The sequence below is a fragment of the Dreissena polymorpha genome, chromosome 15, assembly GCF_020536995.1.
Source record: "Dreissena polymorpha isolate Duluth1 chromosome 15, UMN_Dpol_1.0, whole genome shotgun sequence".
In the NCBI taxonomy this organism is placed as follows: Eukaryota; Metazoa; Mollusca; class Bivalvia; order Myida; family Dreissenidae; genus Dreissena; species Dreissena polymorpha.
The window spans coordinates 1,879,736-1,899,109 of record NC_068369.1 but is presented as its reverse complement, the minus strand read 5'-3'; the positions used below and the strand labels follow the sequence as shown (position 1 = coordinate 1,899,109).

Genomic DNA, 19,374 nt, shown 5'->3' with positions numbered 1-19,374 from the left:
AAGAAAACCCGGAACCGATATAAATGGTTATAACTTCATTACTATTCGTCCGATATTAATTATAATGGTATCGTTGTAAAGAAGATCCTCTACAGATTCTAACCATATCAAAATATTTTATGGCATGATCGTAGTCGGCCTGTAAATCGCGGACAAAGTCGGCCTGTTTTAACGGGTTTTTTTACACACGCAAATGCCGTAAAGAAAACCCGGAACCGATATAAATGGTTATAAATGCATTATTATTCGTCCGATATTAATTATAATGGTACCGTTGCAAAGAAGGACCTCCACAGTTTCTAATGATGTTAAAATATTTTATGGCAGGGACAGTCTCAACCTGTAAATCGCTGTGCGGTAAAAGTTGACCGAAAAAATACCGTGTTTTTTTTTTACACAGAACAATGTCTTGAGGAAAACACGGAAAAGCTAAAAGGGGTAATAAAAGCATCCTTTTTCCAACCGACCATACATTTTTGGTACCGTTGTTACGGTATTCTTCCACTGTTTCTAAATATGTAAAAAATATTGTGAGAAAGTATAATATGAAATAAGGCGAAGCATCAAAGCGAAATTGGTTATAAATGCATGATTATTCGTCCGATATTAATTATAATGATACCGTTGTAAAGAAGATACTCCACAGTTATTAACCATGTCAAAATAATTAATGGCAGGGTCAGAGTCCGCCTGTAAATCCCGGTCAAAGTCAGCCTGTTTTAACGTTATTTTTTTACACACGGAAATGCCTTATGGAAAACCCGGAAAAGGTAAACGGGGTTATAAAAACAGTATTATTGACTCGATATTAATTATAATGGTATTGTAGTACAGGAGAACCTCCACAGTTTCTAACCATGTAAAAATATTTTAAGGCAGGTTCAGATTCAGCCTGTAAATCGCGGTCAAAGTCGGCCTATTTTAACGTGTTTTACACGCGCAAATGCCTATAGGACTACCCGGAAAAGGTGATAAAATCATCACTTTCCCAACCGCCTATACATTATTTGATACCATTGTAATGTAAACAATGGACCTATTCCTACGGCCGTTTTAATACCAATATGAAAAGATGCCATATCAATCCACAACCCCTGGGTAGGTAGATGGGCACCTTAGACCACTAAGTCACGGTAACTCCGTCTGTTACTGCTACTTTTGACCTTGATATTACCAGTTAAATGTCAATTTGGTGACATGGTTCATGCAATACCCTGAAATTTTCTGGGGACACAGTAACAACAACTGCCAATTAAGGATACAATGGTCGCGATCACAGGTTAGTGCCACTTATGTATATCTGCTCTTGGCATGTTGTTCTTACTTACTGTCAATCGAAGATTTGTGTCTTGGGTAGATATACAGCTTGTTGTCTGCAAAGTTTAGTTTGCAAAAGTTTATTCTGTCTTTGATTCAAGGCCACCGGGCCATAACAAAATGCATATATACTGACTTGAATATAAGCATATATGTACATACATTAATAATTGTTATCTGACAGAGTCGGAACAAAAAATAAAAAATAAACAGTTTTATATATAACTAAACAATGGTTCAAATGCAAACAAAGTGGTTACAAAGTTGACATACTACGAAGGGTGTACTTGATCATAAGTATTACTTATCTTCAGTATATTAATACTATCTTCTCATTATATTATTTATCAGCTTACAAACAGCTAAAATTTCATAATTTCTTCCAGAGTTTAGTAAATTGTAAAATCTACCAACTGTAAAATGATTAGGTTGTATATTAGGCAAATAGAATGAGCGTATATCTGAGTACTTTTTACAGTCAAATAAAACATGGTGCTCATCCTCAACAACAGCGATATTGTGGTTTAAACAGTATGTACAAAACCGCTCAGCTCTTGATATACCAAAGTGTCTTCCTGTTTCAATTGCAAATTTGTGACTAGAACATCGAAACTTGGCATAGCTATTCCGAAGAGAAAAAGGCAAGTCCATTAATACATATTTTTCAGTCTCTAATAAAGATTTAAAATGTTTATAGTGATCACATCTAGGAGAAGAGTCAATATGATTTCTCCAGTCTTGTTTAAGGCAATCTGATACTCTAAGCCTAAAACAATGTATAAAACTATCAATGTCTCCGATGTCTTGAGAAAGCCAAACAAGTCCAAAACCGTACTTACAAAGGATTATTCTTACTTCTGATGCCCATGTATGCCTATAAAATAAGGGGGCAGTTCTCCGGGGGGCAGTTCTCCGGGGGGGCACTTCTCCGGATACCGTATGCCTACCTACTGAGTCAAGATCATATAACATAATATAGGTTTGTTTAGGATACCTATTTGAACTCATTTGGAGTATTCTACACCAGTATTTGATAAAATGACTTACATAATCAACATAAAGAGGTAATCTGCCACATTCACCTAAGACCATATCTGTGTTTGTCGAGCGTGAAACACCAAGAAACAATTTACAATAGTGCGTTTGAACACGTTCAATTATAGGCGAAAATTTAAAACCCCATATCTCTGAACCATAGAGTAGAATCGGTTTAACCATAGAATCAAACAATTTAAAACACTCATGAAAATGAAAATATCCATAATGTTTTTGATAATTTCTAATACAGACTATAGACTTTGTTGCTTGACATGCAAGTTTTCTTTGCGATCGCGACCATGACAATTTAGGAGTAAAAATTAGACCCATATATTTGTAAAATGAGGCTATATTAATAGGGCTTGTTCCATAATTCCACTGTTCTATGCATTTAACTGGTCCACCATTTCTGAAGACAACAATTTCAGTTTTGCCAATATTCAGAGCCATCCCAGAATTTTCACAAAATGTCTTTATCACATTAATTTGTCGTTGTAAATTGATAACTGTATCGGCAGGATTAGCAACGTCATCTGCGTACATAAGAGTTAATATTTCAGGGATGTCTTTAGTTACAAATATGCCGTTTGTACATGTGTTCCTGAGAAGTGTATTAAGGTCATCAATAAAGAGAATGAACAGCAACGGGCTGCTTATATCACCTTGACGGGTACCTTTAAGACATGGAAAGCTCGCTGTTAAACCACCATTAGTTCTCACAGATGCCCTCATATTAAGAGTACATAGATCTCAAAGCAATGAGGAATTTTCCATTAATGTCCTTATTCTTGAGACACGCGAAGAGTTTATTGTGAAGTAAATTATCAAAGGCCTTAGAAAAATCCACATATAATACATATATTCGACCACGCTTTTTTGTTAAATATTTTTGAATAATACCATTAAGGATGAATAGATTGTCTATCGTTGAATAACCCTTACGAAAACCAGCCTGGGATTCGTCTATCTTATCGTTTGCTTCCGCCCACGTGTAAAGCCTAGCATTTAATACAGAAGAATAAACCTTACATACTATATTTATAAGGGATATACCGCGATAATTGTTTGGATCAGAGCGAGATCCTGACTTATGGAGTGGACAAATAACACTATCTGCCCAGTCAACAGGGAAAATGCCCGTTTTGAAAATATGATTAAACATTATAGTCATAATTGGGACAGTAATATCTTTACTTGATTTTACAAATGGGGATAGAATCATATCAGGCCCTGGAGATTTACCAACTTTAAGCTTATTAATAGCATGTAGTACCTCAGCTTCAGTTATATCGCGGTCAAGTATTGGATCGCTAGGTGCAGCGAACAGATCATTAATATCGACAGTATCATCTGAAGTTACGGGGGCTTCAAATAAATTGGAGAAATGGTCATGCCATTGCTCTTCTGAAATAGGGCATCTAGAACTCGCGTTGCTTGGGGATCTAGAATGACGTAAGATATTCCAAAATTATTGTGGATTATTTCTAGAACTCACTTATTTATCTCTATTACGTCGTTGATATGCGAGTTTAAGACTAAGTGCATATGATTTAAATTCACGTTTTGATTGTTTATATAATGTTAGATTTAAATTGTCGTTGCTGATCCTAAACTGCCTTAATAAACGTTGTTTAGTAGATTTTAGAGTGTCACAGAGTCCGCCCCACCACGGAGGTTGTGACTGGATATGCCGAAAAGAACGATTTACGAGCATTCCGCATTCAGAGGCGCTAGATATGTAAATATTTGTAAGCATATTAACAGCACTATTTATATTATGTGTGTTCATTTGCAGAATAATACTGGCATATATTAAATTCAATTTTAATGAGACTAGCTCAGCAAACCTGCTTGCTTTACTGTTATCCCACCTATAATATTTATGACTTTGATTTTGTATGTTTATATGTTCTATTTCATCGTATGACAAATTATAATTCTCGGAGAGGGTCAACGACAATTTACAATTAATTGGAAAATGATCAGAATCATCCCTATCTAGAATGCTGAATGCTTTAACAAAGCTAAACAGATCAGAGGAGATAATAATATAGTCGACAACAGAAGCACCATTGCCGGCTGTACATGTATAATTGCCTTCAAGGTCTTTAAACAATCTACCATTAACAATATGGACATCAAGCAAACAGCAAAGATCAGTAAGACTTGTACCATAATTATTGTGTTTTGTATCCTTGTTATTCCTATGCATTGAAAAATCATCCCCATTATATGAGACATTACCAAATATATGTCGAAGATTATCATCAGGAACAAAATCTAAATAATCTTTAGTTCTAGCGTTAAAATCACCTGCTATAAATAAAAGACAATCGGGAAAATCAAGCTTTACAGTATTCAAATGGTTTTCTAATAGTTCAATCCCGTTTAAATCATTGTCATTATAAATACTGGAACCTTCAGGCGAGATGTATACAAACACAAGTATTATATCATAAAGGTCCTTCAAAAATGACTTATCAATACGAAGTGTAACATAATTGCATACATTTTCATACAAACGAGTAATGACTAAACTATCAGTAAATTTTCTCTTTACAAAAACACAATTGCCACCGCTATTTCTAAACGAAGACCCAGTTTTATTTCTTACTTCATCAAAGCAGCAATATTGCTGCAACAAGTCATTGAATTCACCAATATAATCACTCCAAGTTTCACTTAGATGTACTATGTCAAACTGTAAGAGAAAAGTTAACAGTTCATGGTTATCAGTATGTTTTTTCAGCCCAGCTATATTCCAACTTAAAAAGTCAAGATTTAATTTTGCCTGCAAAGACACATCTGTATTGTCACTGTAGCTATCCGTGTAAATCGTGCCACGATTCAATAGGCTTCGGCCGCTATCCTATTCCGGGTCGCTGTGGACGGAATCCTCGTGTTCGCGCTCCTCGCCTGGGTGAACACGCTGCTCGGATTGGTTGCGCTGACTATTCGGGAGTGACGTAGTTTGCTGTTGGGAAAGGTCACCATGTGTTCGACTACGTGTTGACCTTGTGTAGTATTTACGAATGAATTTAATGTCATTCGTGTTTTCATCATAGCAGTATACATTGTCATCGATAATCAGTTTATCATATCGCACAACGGCATATTCACCACGTTTTCGTGCTTCAATCAGGCGCTTTCCTAATTCATAGCGATGTTTTCGGACTCGGGGCGAGAAATCTTCGTGTACCTTGGTATCTGATTGATTGTTCAATTTGTCGCGTGCAGCGCTAAGAACATGGTCCCTGTCTCTGGTCCACCCAAAGCGTACGAGAATAGTAGGATTAGTGTCGGTCCCACCTCGGGAAGTGCGCTGTGTATTTTCAATATATAATGTGTCAACATTTGGTAGGCATAGTGTATTGGATAAGAACCGACGAACCGTGACTTCGGTAGTGGACATTGATTCGTTTCGGTCACCTGCACACCCATCAATAAACAAGTTTTTACGTCGTTCTTGATTTTCGAGCTTTTCAACGGACAACTCAAGTTTATTCAATTTATCCTTTAATATTTTGTTGTCAGTACGTAATCGATCATTATCAGACTTTAACTCACTGCATACTGACGAAACATCATCAATTTTTGAGTTAAATAAAGAGAGAGTAGAGTTAATGTCCGCCATACCTTTATTGAAGTCAGATTTCAGTGACATTATTAGACCGAACAAGTCCTTTTCTCCGGTTGGTTCTACCCCCAAGACACCATGCTCATTTGCAGACAATGTAGTCTGGCGCCCACTACTACTACGGTGCTGGCGACTCTGCGACAATGGTACTGGTTCGGCGGAGTTTTTGTTAGACCTCGGCCCAGTGTATGTTTCGGTCGTCCCACATGTAACAACGAGCATGGCCAGCACGATGGCTAACCTCAAGCACAAAGAAACTTTACTCCTCGACATTGTTATCCCATGCATACGACTCCGGTCACGTCGTGGCATCGTAAAACATCCCACCCGCTGTCTATATGTCATTAAATCGACACCCATGATTAAATTCGGCTTAAATAATCCAGATTTTTGTCAGATTACAAATCACACGTTCATCCATTACAAGGGACTTTGTCAAACCGTTCCGATCCGAATACTTAAATAAGAAGTTTTTTGTTAAGAAAAAATCATAACTGCAATACAAGTCTAGCTTTGATCACGATATAAATCATATAAACATTTTATGAATCGATGTTGATATAAAGTGTGTTAATTAACCTTGTGCTCGAATTGTTGTGTTTGATTTTATTTACTAACAATGCCTTTAGTAGTGGGACATAGCTGTTGTAGTCTAGCCGGTGTTATTAATATAACGTAAGGCGTATGTGGCTACATGTTTATTCATTCATACCCAAGCTATAAGTGTGCAACAAACTATTAAGCATATTCATATAAACACAAGATTAACAGTAGAGATAACTCTTATGGGATCTAGTATGTAGTGTAACGCAGTAATGTCCCTTTAACATATTTCTTGACAATATGTAACATCTCCCTTTTTTTTCAAATAAATGTTTTCCTGGGAAAATGTTTAATCTGTATCTCAATGGTGATCGTATTACAAATCGTGTGTCCCGGTATAACAAATGTTTCACATTAACGTTAATTGGTAAAGCGCTGATTACAAATCTCACACACTGCTGGCGAATGTTTACATCCTAATAACACTGCTCAAGTTCTCTCGAAAATGACATAGATTGTGGCGCTGTTCTAGCCTCATCTTAACATTGTTGATAAATCTTATTAACACTGTAGAAATATAATCCAAAATATTACTTTCTCACGGGAAAAGAAATATATAGAAACTTAGCAAAATACACCTGTTTATTTCCCGATTTCTTAACACTTTGATACTTTCACAAAATAATTGCAGACTGCAGTATGAGAATATGATAACTTATACATATGAAAATACATATATATATGAAATACATATAAAAGTATTGTGATGAAAAAAAACATGCACATATTATATTAAACATACATATTATAAAATCAAATCACATGTACAGTTATTTTACAGGTCTGTCCTCTGAGGCGGCTTGACGGTTCTGCCCGATCTAGTGACATATTGTTTATCTGCCTGTATTCGGTTACTACTATTTTTTGGTACCGATGCATTTTGTTGTAACTGCTGCTGTTTTTGTTGCTGATGTTGTTGTTGTTGCTGCTGTGGTTGTTGTATGTCACTATGTGTGATATTTTTGTGATTTTCACTGATAGGTAGTGATTGTGGATCGAAAATATGCAATGGTTTTTCATTTGTTTTTAACAAATGGCCACGATTTCGTCTATAAACCCCACCATCTTCAGTTTCAACAATATACGACCTGTCATGTATTTGTTTTCTTACAATAGCTGGTTTCCAACGTTTATCTTGTTGGATTCTGACAGTTTCGCCATGTGATAAATGTTTGAGTGGTTTTGCGTGTTTGTCGTATCTTGCCTTTGAAGTATTTTGTGATTTTGACATATTGTCTTTGATCTGTTTGTGATTTTGTACTTTGGGCTCAAGATGTTTTTGTGTTACCGGCAATATTGATCTTGTTTCCCTACTCATGAGTAATTGAACAGGTGACTGTCCACAAGCAAGTGGAGAATTTCTGTATTCGAGAATTGCAAGATAAGGATCTCGATTGGCTTGTAAAGATTTTGTGAAAATCTTCTTGATTGTCTGAATACATCTTTCAGCAACAGCGTTGCCCTGGGAGTGTAATGGAGATGATGTGACATGCTCAAAATCCCAATCTTTACAAAATCTGTCGAATTCCTGGCTTGTATATTGACCTGCATTGTCACTTATCACTTTTAAAGGAATACCATGTGTGGCAAAATGACCCTTAAGTTTGTGTATTACTGTTTCACTTCTCATATTGTTCAGTAAACTACATTCAAAATATCTGCTGTATAGATCAACTAATACAATATAGTTGCAATCATTCCAGTGAAATATGTCAGTGGCGACAACTTGCCATGGTCCTTCAGGAATTTGATTTGGAATCATAGGTTCCTTTGTGTTACTGTTTCTGTGCTCTAGACAAATAGGACAATTGAGAACTCTGTCTTTGACGTCTTTTGTCATATTCGGCCAAAACATAACACTTCGTGCCCGTTGTGTGCATTTCTCAACTCCTAAGTGTGAGTCATGTATTTTGTCCAACATCAACTGTCTGAGTTCCTTTGGAATGATGACATTGCTTCCCTTAAGCAATAAACCATCAATGAATGCCAATTCATCTCTAAAATTCCAATATGGTGACAAACATTTTGGACATTCCTGTCTTTTATCAAGCCAACCATTTAGAATGGTTTGTTTAAGTGACTGCATTTCAGAGTCAGATTCAATTTTGCTCTTTATCAGTTGGATTTTCTGATCACTCATAGAAATGTTTTTTATAATCGCATGAACATATGAGTCCATGTCCTGGCAAACGTCAGTCTGTTCGTCGGGCAAGAAATTGCGACTTAGCGTGTCTGCCACTGGAATCTGTTTTCCAGGTATATGCACTATTTCATAGTCATATTTGGTCAATTGCAATAGCATTTTCTGCAATCTTGGCGGAGCTGCTAGCAAACTTTTCCGTGTTATGCTAACAAGTGGTTTGTGGTCACTTTGGACTATTATGTGTCGTCCGTATGTCATTTGATGAAATTTCGTCATGCCAAATAACACAGCATAGAGCTCTTTTGTGATTTGCGCATAGTTTCGCTCTGTCTCCGTCAATGCTTTTGAGGCAAAGCAAACAGGTTTGTCGTTTTGCAGTAAAACGCAACCAAGTCCATTTTGTGATGCGTCAACTTGCAACACAACATCAACTTTTGGATCAAAGTACGAGAGTATTTGTCCTGGGTTTTGAGTGATAACTCCTTTTATTTTGTTTAAGGCAGTTTCATGCTCCGGGTCCCACCGGAAAATACTGTCCTTTTTTAACAATTGTCTCAGTGGACTAGTCATTCCAGCAAGATTTGGTGCAAATCTTTGCAAATAGTTTACCATTCCAAGTATTGTCTCAAGATCAGACTTTGACTGTGGAGATGGCATGTCCTGAATTGCCCTTACTTTTGAAGGATCAATTTTCAGTCCATTTTCTGTCAGTACGTGACCAAAGAATGGAATTTCTGTCTGTCCGACTTCAGTTTTGTCAGCATTGAGTTTAAGACCAATCTGTCGACACCGGTCCATCAATATATCGAGATTCTTGTCATGTTCTAGTCTGTTACTTCCAAAACAAACAATATCATCAACAATTACCAAGTACTTGTCTGATTATTTGTGTAAGGGATCGTACACAGTGTTCTCGTATTCTGGATATAAAACGCTCCAGTTTATGTACGAGGGGGACGTTTTTGAAGTTGCGCCTTCCTTTTCGTTAAGTACCGTGCACAGTACATATATATATGTGATGATATGACTATATATTGTATATATGGGTAGATTGCTCACTATGTATTGTTCACGATGTCTATACATAGTTATTTACGGGTGCATACAATCACCGAAAAGTACCGAAAAGCATCGAATAGCACCGAAAAGCACCGAAAAAAAACTCAATTTCTCGCTATATATATATATATGCAATATATCGTTTCTAGTGTGTAAACGGGTTTAAATAGTTAATTAATGGGTATATGATTGTATGTCTATACTACAAAATTGGATAAATATCGGCAATATACCGACCGAAATGCTTTTCCTGTGAAGACCGAAAAGCACTCAATTTCTCGCTATATATATATATATATATATATATATATATATATATATATATATATAGTTCCTATAAACGGATTTAAATTAAATAAAAGTTAAGAAAAACATGTGTGGAAAAATACCAAATAAGCCAGATACTTCATTCTGATTTCGTAAATACTGTACCGATCTTAAATTTACGGATCATTGTAATTTCCTGCAACGATATCTATTCATACGACACACGAACACTAACACGGATCTTAATTAAGCAGACAAATGCTTCTGCTATTCACAAATTCACACGAGCCGCACTTTTATAAAGGATAATAACTGAATATACACTTATTGACAGAGATCAACGCAAATGTATATTATGTAACCTAAATGACATCGAGGATGAATTTCACTTTGTTCTTAAATGTCCTTATTATAATGATGTTAGGAATGCATTAATTCCGAAATATTATAGAATCCGACAAAATATGTTCACGTTTATTAAACTACTTAATAGCACAAACAAAACTGTATTAAGAAAGCTAGCCATGTATTGTTTAACATGCTTTAAAATAAGAGAAAATGTCATATATATGTAGTGTTAAATAGAAATACATTTTTCACACAAAAATAAGGTCAGAAATATGTAACTGTATCTATATTTTTGTAAACCTATATGCATAACATTGTGTGACCACTGTGTATTAAACCCATCCCTGTACCATTCTCACGAAATATGTTCACGAAATATATTTCGTGTTTATTTAGATTATTTAGTCTTTAAAATGATGTGTGTTTTTGTGTGTACTTCAACGCATGCTGTTATTTATATGTATGTTAATAACGATGAGCTTCACATGCTTAAGTAAAAAATAAACTATTCTGTTTTGTTCTGTTATATATTTGCAAATGCAGCAGCATCATACTAAAACAATCCCAGAAAAAAAGAATATCAACCGACATAACCGACAGAAATGATTCGATGCACGATGTGAATCAAAATTTAGTTTAAGTAATACGACACAAAGAAACTTTTTTAGTTTACGGATCATTTCGGCTTAGAGGACTGAGACAGTCATGTAAAATATCAAATAAAATATATAGCTATAATCAACTGGTAGCAAGTTATAAATATATCGGCAATGTACCAACCGAAAAGCACTTCATGCTGTTTATCATCTTATACGTAAATTGGTGTAAATGTTTTAAGTATTTCTAATTGACGTGAAACTCTTAAATAGAAATTGCAGCATGACTTTTAGTTAAAATGCTTTGAATTAATAATAGCGATTTTAATCGTTCCATTAAAACCATTTATTGCGCGAGCATCGAGACACTTTTGAGTTATTGATGTTAGCACAATTCAAGGTGACACAATAGTATCAGTTTTTAATTATGTGTAATTTCATTCACACCTCTCGCTTAACTCAACGTTCAAAGGCACGCGCACTTTCACACTTTATTAGCGCCGTCTTTAATCTGTTCTATCTCTATTTACAGAACAGATCGATGTGAACTTAATGAACACAATTATTTTTACCATTATTTTAACTAATGCAAGTTTAGCTAGAATTAATATATGACTACTTGCTATACAATCATTATCATTCGAAAATGGATCTTATTGAATTGTGGTTCATTCTTTGAACTTATGCTGTCCGCCGACATTTAGAATAGGTAGTGTCAGTAATAAATGTATTGCTTTAGATTCACATGTTTGTTTTTTTAAGATATGAAAGATGCAAATGTGTCTAACTTATATTGTTTTCTGGTCTTTAAGCTATCTTATTTATGTGACTACGTGCTATTTTGTTGGAGAAATGAAAGATTCAAATGTGTCTTATTTATATTTTATCCATGTATCATGTGTATTCAGTGTCATGCGAAAATATATCTTATTTCTTAATTTCCACATTCACACTTTATTAGCGCCGTCTTAAATTAGTTCATTAAATTAATTAATTTAATATAATGTGCAACGGTGAGGTGGATCAATGCTCGTTGTTAATTTAAATTACACACCACTTCAGCAATAAATGAAATCAGTTATTTTGGCTGTAAATCCAATTTTTTCCGTACAGTAGCCATGTTCCTGTGTATTGAGCTGATAAGATCACCACATCAAGTTGCTAATACACAGTGTAGACTTAAACGAAATTGGTTATTTTGACTGTAAATCCAATTTTTCCAGTACAGCAGCCATTATGGCCATGTTCCTGTGTATTGAGCTGATACGATAACCACAGCAGGTTGCTAAAACACAGTGTAGACTTCCCCTGTTTTATTATAGTATTTGTTATTTACCTGCTTGGAATAAATGACGTGTATTCATTAGGGTCTGATGGCGTTATGTTAAAGGTCATTAAATGCGAAAAGCTGGATTTCTGACATAATTTTTCAATCATTTAAATAAAAAAAATAATAATGAAACAATGAATGTGTAATTTAATTCTAAACTCTCGCTTAACTCAACGTTCAATGGGACGCGCATAGTTCTTTTTATAAATTATGTACAAATATAATATGCTATAGCTCTACATTGTTGTTTATTTACTCAAGAAGTACCAGAAAGAAGCATTGTTATGTATAAAGCGCTTTACTTTTTCAAAATTCTACATTAAATAAAGAAATATCGTATTTTTTGTTAAGTGTACGTGCTTGATATATATTCATAAAATAGCAGTTTTTTTTAAACAATCGGACTTTAACCTTTAATTTGATGCAAATGAAAAGAAGAACTGCCTTTTTTATTTTTAAACTTAAATCAATATTTAACGAAGTCATTATTGACTAAATAAATATGTGCATTTTTTCACTACATTACAATCGGCCCTTATAGTTTACTTTCATGTATATATAGAATAATTGAGTGCTTTTCGGTGATTCTATGCTGGCGCGATAGTGCTTTTCGGTTGCAAATAAAAATACTATTGTTCGTGATCTTTAAACTTAAATCAATATTTAACGAAGTCATTAATGACTTAATTAATACGTACATGTTTTCAATCCATTATAAACGGCACTTATAGCTTACTTTCATGTAAATATGAAGAAATTGAGTGCTTTTCGGTGATTCTGTGCTGTCGCTAACACACGCTAGAAACGATATATTGCATATATATATATAGAGAGAGAAATTGAGTGCTTTTCGGTGCTTTTCGGTGATTGTATGGACCGACTTAAATATCAATAGAGCGTGACACAAACACAGCACAATTGTTTATTTCGGCAAACATTTTGATATTATTTGCTTTTAAACATAGCTTTTAATGACCATTAATAGATGAATAATGTTATACTATTATTTGTAATTTCAAAACATGTTACTTGGTGATGTTATTCACGTTCAATAAATACATCAGTAATTCTTATTAACCTGAAGCCTGTTGTCTGCTACTGTTACAATACGACGCTTAAAAATGTGCATTGCATAAAGTTAAAGGTCAAATTCCGTTTGCACTATAATACTTGTAATAATGCATTATAAATATGTCAAGCATGTTCACTTTAACAAATACGATACTTCTTTATGTAATGTAGAATTTTGCAAAGGTAAAGCGCTATATATATGACAATGTTTTATTTTTTCTTGTTGATTAAAAACAAAAACAAAATATACCAATACATATAATATGTGTACATACTTTTTTTAAACAAATATAATGAATCACGTGATGTTTTTATAATTTTGTTTAGCGTGCGTGACATTGATCGTTGATTTAAGCGAGTTATTCGATTTAAAAACTGATACCACTCAGCTTGATTTATAATTCATGTTCCAACGCGCCAATGTATTTAATTAAATGGTTTCATGAAATTGTGTTTAAAAGCATAACGATTGAAATTATGTAAGAAACACAGTTTTGCACATAAAATGATCGCCAACAGACCCAAATTAATACACTTCATAAATGCCAATCAGATAAAAAACAATTCCAATAATAAAACAGGGAAAATCTACACTGTGTATTAGCCACCCGCTGTGGTTATCCCTATTTATCAGCTCTATCTCAGGCACCTGGCTACTGTTATGAACAAATTGGATTTACTGAAAATAACTGATGTCATTTATTGCCAAATTGTTATGTACATTTAAAATAAACAACGAGAGTGGACCCACATCATTGTTGCACATTAGTATAAACTTCACTGTAATCTGGGCGCCCCGTAATCTGTTCTTTAAATAGACATAGCCTTAATAAAGACGGCGCTAATTAAGTGTGAAGTTGGATATTAAGAAATAAGATCCATTTTCGCATGACACTGGCAGTATAGCATGTAGTATTATATCAATAAGACACATTTGAATCTTTCATTTCTTCGAAAAAATAAGAACGTAGTCACAGGTAAAGAAGCTACATTAAGCGCACTGAAAAAGATGAATTGGACACATTTGCATCTTTCATTTATTACAAAGCATGTGAATCTGTACAAAACTTTTATTACTGACACATTATTCTTAAGGTAGCGCACCTCTAATGGGCACATATCCAAATATAATCTAAGTAATTATTTTCTTAATCAGCCTAATTTCACTGAACTACATGCAAATTTGTAGGTAGGCTTTCCATGCTTTTTAAAAAAATATACCGATTTTTTCAAAACCACCCCCACGCTCGGCTTTTGTCCAGTTTATTTTCACCCCTGGGGTATATAAAAGTTCCATAATTCATTCAAATTTCCAAATATGGGCATGCAGTTGGTGTGTACAGATGCTGTAAAGGTGTTTACAGTTTAAACAAGATGAAATAAGTAATCTTTTACAGACATTTATTTTTTACAAATTTTTATCTATGGAAGAGCGCCATGATTTCAGCCAAGTAAAAATTGGGTCGGTTAAAAACAAAGTGTCATAAAATTCAAAATAGTATCATTTAAGTCATATTTTAGACTTAGTTTTTATAGGAACACTATATACAGCAAAAATACCAAGAAATAGACAGATTTACCGTTTACTTTTTGAAATAAAAATGCAACATGCATGGTTCGTATTTTCCACAGTAAATCACCCAATTTCGCCATAACGTTGTTTTAATTTTAATAATTGAAGAATGTGCATAAAAATTGCAACATATTTAACAATAAATATAGCTTATATGCCATATTAAATCAAATTACGTTAGAAAATAAATAAAACGCGTCGCAAAAAAGTATACGTCGTCGGCAGGATTCGAACCTGCGCGGGAATATCCCAAAAGATTTCTAGTCTATCGCCTTAACCACTAGGCTACGGCACCTAATAGTAGGCTCTTCAACCTTCGAAGAAATCGCGGGAAATCATTAGAGGTGCGCTACCTTAAAGTCGACGGACAACATAAGAGGGAACCACAATTAAATAAGATCCATTTTCGCAGGATAGTGGTTTTTTTAGAAAGTATTCACATATTAATTTTAGCTTGCATTAGTTACAATAATAAGTGCGCGTGCCATTGAACGTTGAGTTAAGCGAAAGGTGCGAATTAAAATCTGAAACTATTATGTCATCTGTACATTAACATTAACTCAATGGTGTCAAATCCTCTATAGTCAATTAAAGGGACATTTTCATTTTTTGAAATAGTTAAAAACCAACTTGTAGTGAGTGATATTTTGATGCAACCAATTGAAACTTTTGACTTTAAATGACGAAAAATAGGATATGGGTGCATTGCGTGTGCTATGTATAAAACATGACAGTCACTACAAAATCGTATATACAATATACTCTGTAAGAGACGTTACATATTATGACATTTCAAATTTAAACCACAAAATTGACAACTATCCAAAGATATATCATTCATTTTAGTGAAGGAATGATATATCATAATAATCATGAAAAGTTTTTCCGTTTGACTATGCCTTTAACGGAATAATTTTTCATAATAAAATATATAAAATAAACGAGATCAATGATACCTTCCTTTCATGTATAGTGTACATGTAAGACAAACAGATTCTTTCAATTCATCGCTGTCATTACATCAGTCTATTAGCATCTCACTCGCAATGAAATAATTTGCATTTCACGTGTGCAGAAAATGATTCATATTTTGGTTAAAGGAATTGTACTTCTGTTTAGCGTATCTTACAAAAGTATAAGCACGTATTGCAGAAAGCACCTTTTAGAACAAAAAAATCAACGAAAGACTGACTTGCCTTTCGCTAGTAGTAAAATCGTTTTAAAACGTCTACTGTAAACAAGACCACAAGCTGAAATAACTGCACAAAATATGAGATTGTAAACGTATATTGCATTTTTAACACCAGAGAAGAGAGAAGAGAGAGAGATAGAGAGAGAGAGAGAGAGAGAGAGAGAAGAAGGAGAGATAGCGATAGAAGAGAAGAGAAGCGAGATATATGCGAGAGAGAGCTAGATATACAGATCTGCTCATAGCTATCGCTCTTCAGCTATCTCTCTCGCTATCTCTCTCCGCTCTCTTCTCTCTGCTCTCTCTGCTGCTCTCGCTCTCTCTCTCTCTCGCGTCTCTCTCTCTCTCTCTCGCTCTCTCTCTCTCTCTCTCTCCTCTCTCGTCTCTCCGCTCTCTCTCTCGTCTCTGCTCTCTCTTAGATGATATGCAACTACTTGAACGCTCCAAGGATGCGGGTCAAAACTTGTACGTATTGGTCCAAAATCAACGAATTAGTATGCATTCATAGATTTTTTGTGCTTGTAAGTTGCCTGATATAGTTGGCGATATGGTGGAATGTGACAATAAAAGATGCAAATTGAATAGATGGTTTCACAAAAGATGTGTTGGGTACACAATGACAAACCAAGATGAAAAATGGTTGTGTCCATACTACACATGGTAATTTGAGATGAACAAGCACTGAGATAAAGGTATGTGATTATGGTACAACAATTATATCTTAATGTTTAGATATATGATATCTATTTAGATATAATGTAATGATATCCTCCAGTACAGTTACTTTTGAAGTGTCATTTCCATTATAACAAATTAATCTATCTCGTCCAATAAAATGCAATTTTTGCCTTCGACATCCAGCCCCGGAAAAAGGGGGGGGGGGGATAACTTCCTATATACGGGTATATAGGGATGTGCCGAAAATACGGGGTGAGTTTTTCGACTAAAATTACTGATATGGGTATGGTTTTGAGAATCTAAGTATAGATATGTGTATTGAAATCCGAACTTTGCTTGTATTTAAATGCATATATATTTGAAAGTATTTTAAGTATCAAAATGGGTTTGATAAATTTCATACTGGATTTACAAATAGACAGATAATTCAATAAGTATACTGGACAAATCGTCATTGATTGCATTGGACTCCGAATATACAACGAAAAAAAGTCTAAAGGTATATTTACAATGATATGCACAACCATTTTTGTACTTCCGTCACTTTTTCGAAATTTAATTTAAACCACACCATTATTGATAACGTTTGTTTCGAACCCTAACCATTCTGACCAATTTTTTTACAAACCCGCGATAACGTAGAAGCGAGTTATTTTATGCCTATGGAAGTTTTCTAGTATGCATGACAAACACAAGATCCAAAATGCGTTTTGGGCTCGTTCGATGTTTTAACAAATATTTTACTGTTAACTAACATGCCACGTCCGACTTGTCATTAAAATCCAGAGAGTCAAACGAAATGCACATCCACATTATGCTCTCTTTCAATTTATCTTATTTTTTTTTAACCACATACACATGTATGCTCTTTTTTTATCTTATCGAAGTTTTCAATAATGCATGACAAACAAACAATCCTAAATACGTTTTGCATTTGATGATGCTTTGAATAAATAATTAACTGTTAAAAACAAACCACGTTCATATATCGTCGCTAATTCTATCGAAAATGCGTTTAAACTATGTGTCGTATTCTGAGAAAACTGGGCATAATGTATGTGCGTACAGTGTCGTCCCAGATTAGCCTGTGCAGTTCGCACAGGCTTATGAGGGACGACACTTTCCGCCTTAATTGTATTTTTGCTAAGAAGAGACTTCATTTAAACGAAAAATGTCATAACAGCGAAGAGTGTCGACCCTGTTTAGCCTGTGTGGACTGTATGTTAAATATTTTGAGGTTAAACTAGTTTTTTTCGTCACTGAAATGACCACACACGATATACGTCACAAATCTCCTAATTTAAATTTAAAGCCACAAGGCAATGCAAAATTAATAAAACATTATCTTATGAAAATGAATGAAGATGTTTCGATTAAAGATTTATAAATTTACAGAAAACGATTTTATGTTAGTCAATTGTGTTTTGCTATGAGCGGGGATGTGCGAATAACTGTAAACTTTTGCTGAGCAAGTCATTCATGCTATTATACAGAATTGCAGTTTACCTACATATTTTTCAAAAGGTCAGATAGCTTAATTGGTAGAGCAACCCAGGCCGGTATCATTAGATGGCTCATGGGTGGGTTCGGGTTCGAATCCCAATCTGAACTTCGTAGGTAAACTTGTGGTTGCAAGGCTGGAAACTGATAGTGTGACAATTTGTTTTCGGCGGGGTTTTGGGCTAACCGTTCAGTTCATCAGTTCGTCCGGTCACATGAAACCGTTTAATATGGCCTGTTTGTTGTTTAATTGCTGATTAACATATTTGACACAAATCGTGCAGTCCCGCTTTAACTCCTTATTTATGTTGGCTATATTGCACTTTACCGGTACGCTGCCATCATGGATTCCGAAATTTGCGCAACTTAACACTAATTATAAGGGCTTGGGTTTTAGTGCGTACCGGTAAAGTGCAATTGGCCCGGACTGTTTAGTTGCTCTTATCCGCAGTTGGTATTCGAACCATATATACTTCAGATGTGTGCCGACATAAGGTGATTTTATCTATTTTACAAACAGCAGCTTTTGTGCGATTTTAAAACAAAAAAGTTACTTAGTTACAAGGACTGTTCTGTTGCTCTTAACTGCAGTTGGTTTTCGATCCATATATGTTTCTTCCAGATTTGTGCAAAATAAGGGTTTATATGAACTACACAGTCGGCAAATTATCACCATTTTACAAACGGAAGCTTTTGTGGGCTTTTCAAACATTGCCTCGTGTGACCTTTTGAACTGACAATATATCGTTCTAAATCATAAAACAATTTCAATGAAATGTACATGTAATTCTTTGGAAACGTTTTTCTAAGCAAGTTAATCATGCTATTCAACAGAATTGCAGTTTACCCATATATTTTTCAAAAGGTCAGAATAGCTTAATTGGTAGAGCAACCCAGGCCGGAATCATATCTTATTTAGATGGCTAATGGGTGGTTTCGGGTTCGAATCCCGATCTGACCTTCGTAGGTAAATTGTGGTTGCAAGGCTGGCAACGGATAGTATGACAATCTGTTTTGGGCGGGGT

At 34.7% G+C, this 19,374-nt stretch overlaps 1 protein-coding gene across 1 annotated transcript in view; it reads left to right on the top strand.

Moving 5' to 3' along the window:
• Positions 1-19,374, top strand: part of LOC127860496 (helicase with zinc finger domain 2-like) — a 268,978-nt gene that overhangs the window by 154,551 nt on the left and 95,053 nt on the right. The gene's annotated exons all lie outside the window — the stretch shown is intronic.